The sequence below is a fragment of the Bombyx mandarina genome, chromosome 09 (assembly GCF_030267445.1).
Source record: "Bombyx mandarina strain Sakado chromosome 09, ASM3026744v2".
Lineage (NCBI taxonomy): Eukaryota > Metazoa > Arthropoda > Insecta > Lepidoptera > Bombycidae > Bombyx > Bombyx mandarina.
Genome location: NC_143216.1, coordinates 720,241 through 726,373, shown reverse-complemented (window position 1 = coordinate 726,373; position 6,133 = coordinate 720,241). Strand labels below are relative to the sequence as shown.

Genomic DNA, 6,133 nt, shown 5'->3' with positions numbered 1-6,133 from the left:
GGACCTGTTATTGATCTTCGTGCTGATGTTAACCGCCTTGTGTTGCACAGCAACCTTATAAACTTGGAAGTGATTATCGACATTGAACACGAACTAAGGAAAGAATCTAGTGACCTTATTTCCCTTATGTTTCTCTTGTACGATGATCCAGACATTGCATTAGTGAAATTGACAGCTTATCAGCAATCTAGTAATGCATATCATGAGCATTCCTTGCTTCAAGATTGGCTTTTAAAGGCAAAATGTAAGCTGACTTGGAAACATGAATTGGTCGAAGGATTGTTAATTTGCAAAATGAATAATTTGGTTAGAAAGATGGGTTTCGATTTAAACAGCTTAAAAACATACTACCAAACAGACAATTGCATAATGAGCATCCACATAAATCCTGTAAAAAAGTTACTTTACAGAATATGCGAGGAAATGAACGCCACGAATTTTTCGAAGTTCAAACGGTCGCTCTTGGCCTATGGTTTGGATTTTACAAAGCAAGACATTTGTGAAATTATCTTGCTTGAACTAATATCTAAAGAATTTATAAAGACGAATTTTAGTAACAAATGTTTATCCGTTGCAAATACTTCTACTAAAAAAATGGATGTGCGGGATTTCGTAAAAACAATTGAAAATTTAGAAGGGTTACAAATATTGGCAATGGAACTAAACGCTTTAGAGACGGAAGTGAATAAACATTTCGAAAAGGCTTCTAATTCATCTGAGGATGCCCCTATTTCGGAAGAAACACTTATAGAGGACGATAAATTTGATAATGCTGAAATATTTGAAGATTCTTTGAATTTTGAAAATCTGACATTAGAAGATTTTCATGCGAGTTGTTAGTTTCTAAGCTAACACTTAATATGGAGTAAAAAAAAAGTTATTTGTTGATAATTTTTAAGATTTTGCTAGGCATCGCCTTTGGCTATATTCTCCTGGGAGAATTGGAGGTGGAGGAGAACCTCAGTCTTCCTCTTCTCCCTCCTCATCTCTGGAGGCGCCGAAGTTCGACATAAACCGGTCTGCCACCAAAACTGAGTATCCGTACACAGATTCCCGGTGATAAAAAAGGCCTTTGGTGTAATATTAATTTTATTGCAAAAGACTAGAAACAATAAGGATTTCTATTGATGCTAGGGTGTATTGTGAATCTGCACGGGTACGTTTCTTATTATTATTAAACTAATAAATAACTGTGCCGCATAGCAGTCGCGCGTTACAGTGACGGAATGGCGTAATGTCAGTGTAAATGTTTAAAAAAAGTTTTTATTAATTTACCTTGCAAATGTGAGCTGAATTAGAAGATTTAAGGGATATTGTATATGCATTCAATCATGATACCACATTAAAAGCTTGTTTTAAATATAATTTTTTATTACCTGCTGATTTCTTAAAAAATATTAATATATCACCTAGAACCCTCAACCTTGTGTGTAGTAACAGTATCTGTAACACAGTCCGTCAGCTTTCTTAGCGGCCAATGCCAACACTGGCAATATCTGCGAAAATGAGTAAGCGCTCTACAAAAGAAGCAATCAGCGATAAATTTTTTTAAGGGATTTTATGTCCAGGTAACTAAGACCTTTAAATCATGTCTTATATTTTAATTTATATTCATATTTTTATGAAAAATGATATTATGGAGTGAAATGAAATGAAGATGATTAATTTGAGACATTAATCAACTGGGATGAATTTTATTTCAGTCCATATTATCATTTTTCACAAAAAAAGAATATACATTATAAGACATAACTTAAAAGTCTTAGTTACCTGGTCATAAAATCACTTTAAAAAAAAGCGACTGTCGCGACATTTTGGATTTTTTTTAAACTTAAGATTTACAAACTACCGCGATTGATTGATTCTTTCCGCGACATTTAGGCTGTTGTACTTTTCTAAAACATGGTAGGGAAAGGAAGTGTAAAATGCTCAAAATGCGGCATTACATCAAAAGAATATTTTCCTTAACCTTCCATAGGTTTCCTCTTCCGTCCAAGCATCGGTCTATGAGGTAAGTAGATCAAACATTAATATTTGGATTAATTTTAGATAAACGTCCTCCTGATTTTACAAGTTCTCACTTTTTGCACAATTCCAAATTCAATTTACAAAAACAATATATCTTACTATAATCCCATTACCCGAATGTGTCGTACCTATAACGAACTGGCAAGGTCGTCACCTGAGTTAGATATTTTTACTTGTAGGTTAGTTTCGTTTAGAAAAATGTTCAAGGGCATCCTCCACTTTATTAATAGGTAGCTTAATGTAATTGTTTAATGTATTATATTGTGAATATTTTTTTTTTCCTTACATTATTCGTTAGATTAGTTTTTGTTATTGTGTTGTTTTGTCATAATTGTAAGGAACATTGTTATACAAATTCAGCACTATATGTCTTGTTTTGTCGTGCGCACATAACTTATGTTGCAAGCCAGATTTTGTTTCTTTTTATTTGTGTTTTTTTTATGTATCTTTAGCTTGTTATGTGTATTGTGAGCCTAATAAAATAAAATAAAATAAAATAAAATTCCGACTTGAATTATGCAAAAAGTGTACTTACTTAATATTATTTTGAAGATTGCTTAGAACTTTGTTTTTTAATTTAAAGTAGAACAGCTTCATACTTTATACCTGTGTACAATGAAAGCATTATTTTTTTAGGGCTAAATTTTGTTTTCTGATGGTGATTGGACATCCAATGAATTGTTAGAAAAGTTGAACGCACAGCATAGGATGCTATGTGGCAATCATTTTGATGATTCTTCATTTACCAGCAGCAACAGGAAAAGACTTCCATCTGAAGCTCAAAGTATACTTTCCCAATTAAGAGACGAACAGTGTAGTCCATCTAAAGCAAGTCATGACATCCAAGTGAGTATTTACATAGTTTACTTTATAATCATAAAAATATTACTCAAAAAATTATAAAACAGTTACGGGCATTAAACTTCTTATCTCGTGATAATATTCCATAACAAATCAAAAAAATATTGATTTGTATCCTTTTCATATTGAAGAAAGTCTTCTCCCAAGTAAAACATATTCACTTATCCTATATAGAATAGGTAGATATGTTAGGATACACTTGGGGGATGTAGATAATTAATTTATTCTGATGTAGTTATATCACATTGGTTATCTTGACATAGTACTTGAATTTCAAATTGTGAAAAAGAAATAAACATCACTTTTAAGAAAATATTTTTTTCCAAAATAATAATAATAACATGTAAACCTACATAGAATACATAGATCGAAAGTATTAAAGTTACCAAAAAATTTACTTTAAAGGAATTAATTTTCTAAATGTTTTATTTAAATTTGAAATTTGTGATTTAATTATTTTTGTATATTTTCCAGGAACCATCAATAAGCAAAGGTATTTTGAAGGACTTGGATGTGAAAAAGTTCACTGAACTTACACCTAAAAAGCAAAAGCTGCATAAGAGATGCAGAAAAACCTATCTGAAATAATGAGGCTCTGAAGAAAGTTTAAAGGTGTTAAAAAATCCAAAAGATCTATATTAAGTGTACTAACATCAAATGAACCTACTAATGAATTATTAAAAAGCAAATTAAGTAGTTCATTTTATTTACTATTACAATGCCAACTGAACAACGTTCCAAGAAAATTAGCTGGATGGAGATGGACACTGGATGATAAAGTGTTAGCCTTAAGCATTTATAAGAAATGAGTCGACTATTATCAAAGCCGGCAATGTGACTTTTGGACAATTATTGGTAAATCAGAAAAACTAATTATTGACTTTGTATTCCATTGGCAGTCACAAAACTCTTCTGAACGACATCTTAGATAAATAACAGGTTAAGTATTAACCTTTATTTAATGCAGGTTTTGAACCGTATTCTTTGAAGGAGACGATTATATTCAAATCAATCTGTATTGACATATCAATAACATTTTTTTGTCCAAATGCACAGATTGCCTCCCTTGATAATAGACGACTCAAATCAAACTGTTGTTATAGATTATTAGTAGGTTATTTTGTTGATCCAATTCATATTTTATGTGAAAGTAACAAAGAGCTAGGAGATATGCCTCCTCAGTGTTCTGGTGAAATGCAAGCATGTGCTTATCTTTGCGGATTTATTGTAAAAAAGATGGCACTCAATTGTACTCTTTGTAAAAGTATTATGCTAGCAGACCAGAACACTTAGGTATGTCATTTGTTTACATTGTTCAAAGAATATGACGATGTTAAATGTAGTTTAAATTACATTCAGTACAGTTTTTGTAAAATGGTTGAAAAGGCTGCAAATTTGGTAAACAATTATCTAAAAGATCACAGTCACACAGAAAAAATTAAAATGAATTTATATACTTTATTAACTGAAAATTTGGACAAAGATTGACTAAAGGTATGTGAAGAACATTACGCAGTCAATATTGAAACAATTATAAAAAGTACAATTGCTATATGTTTAAAAAGATTTTGTAAAATAAAAAATGATGAATTTATGGAAGAAGCGTCCAAAAATCATGGAAGAGAAAAATAAATATATTGAAAAACGTTTAATATTAAGTGATGATGTATGTAAAGTGTAAATCGATTAAATATTCAACCATTTCATTAAATTATAAAAAATGCATTAATTTTATTGCAATTAACTTATATTGCAACTTAACTATTAATTGCAGTCCTAGTGGTAAAACAATTGCAGTTATCTCAGATTGATGTCAGATTATTTACAAAACATTTATGCTCAACACATTTGTAAATTTAAAACAATACTTTATTGTCAGATAATACCTTTTCTAATTCTACAAGAAACTAAAATTAGTATGTTTCGAGTTTAGGAGTCATTAATCATCAATAAATGATAGATTTTCATGTTTATAAGTCATATAACACCCGTGTTCAGTTACTATGTAACTTCATCTAATTAGTTACTTTTCAATGACGTCCCTTTCAAGGATATTTTATATTAAAAGTTTCTCTACGTTTAAATATACTGAATTATTATAAAATAAGTAAAAAAGTCATCAAGTATGTAATTTATATATATTTATTGTTAATAAATAACGACACCATAATTTTACCACACTAAATCTTTTATATGAAACAGTCAATTACACTGTGGTAAGCCTTTTACAAATAACGTAGATTTTCTCATTAATTTATTACAGTAAAAAACTTAATTCTAATTTTAAATCTAAAATCTAATCTAAATGTAAACTTTATATCCTTTAAAATTATTCTGCCGCCACGCGCAGTGCTGTATATAATATAAATACTTTAATTGTTAATAAGAATATACATTAAGACTTTTTGTTTTTAATTATGGTAGCTTAATAAAATTGTTACCCATGTACAATCCTTGTTTTATTTCTCTACATGAAATTATTCCTTAATTAAATTCTCTACTTGCATACCATTTTAAATTCTCGCGCCATACGTTAGTACCGATGGCATTAACTGGAGCGTTGGTGTAGGCATTTTTTTACTATGAAGCTGTTGTTCTTCTTCGCTAGAAGTAATAGTGTTCTGTGATCTGTAAGGCTGAGCGCCTTAAACTGTTACTCTACGAAAATTTTCCTACAGTAGGACGGTGACCGGTGCTTGAAGGTCCTAAAGAGTGAATTAGGGTGATCCGACAAGACGTATTTGGGCTACGGCGGCTTTGCGTTGGTCCGCCGCGTTCGCGTAAGTAATTAGCGGTGCCCACGTTTTCGTGTCGCGCCGCTTTGTCAAAGTAGTTTTCTGAGGCTTCCTTAAAATATTTACGCACCGGTGCAAGAATTAGGTCGTCGTGAACACCTACATTTCTCATATACCACGGTGCTCTGACCATAGATTATACACTTAATATATTAGAGAGCTCTGACGGCTATTCTGCAGAAACGGGATTGGATGACTTGGAGGGAGTTAATGTGTGTACGGGCCACGTGTGCGAACGCTACACTTGCAGTAGCAACCGACGGTCCAGAAGAATATGATTCGGAGCTTGTGCATGTTATTATTTTGAAAATGTCTGAAGGTTTTTGTCAGATTTCTTTTAACCTCTGACAGCTACTGGTACGTTTATTCATAAAAAAAGGTAGTTTACCATTTGCCAGTTCATTGGTAGCCTAAGGGGCTATTACAACTACGCGAGAACCGGTAGGTGA

The 6,133-nt window shown here is 31.6% G+C and overlaps 1 long non-coding RNA gene across 2 annotated transcripts; it reads left to right on the top strand.

Moving 5' to 3' along the window:
• Positions 1–1,783: 1,783 nt before the first annotated feature.
• Positions 1,784–5,340, top strand: LOC149502281 (uncharacterized). 2 transcript variants are annotated; one of them, XR_016323511.1, is made up of 3 exons: positions 1,784–2,011; positions 2,665–2,874; positions 3,364–5,340. It is a non-coding gene; the product is annotated as an uncharacterized LOC149502281 (long non-coding RNA). The 2 variants fall into 2 exon arrangements; XR_016323510.1 differs by lacking the exon at positions 1,784–2,011 and having other exon boundaries at positions 2,587–2,874.
• The last annotated feature ends 793 nt before the right edge of the window (positions 5,341–6,133 follow it).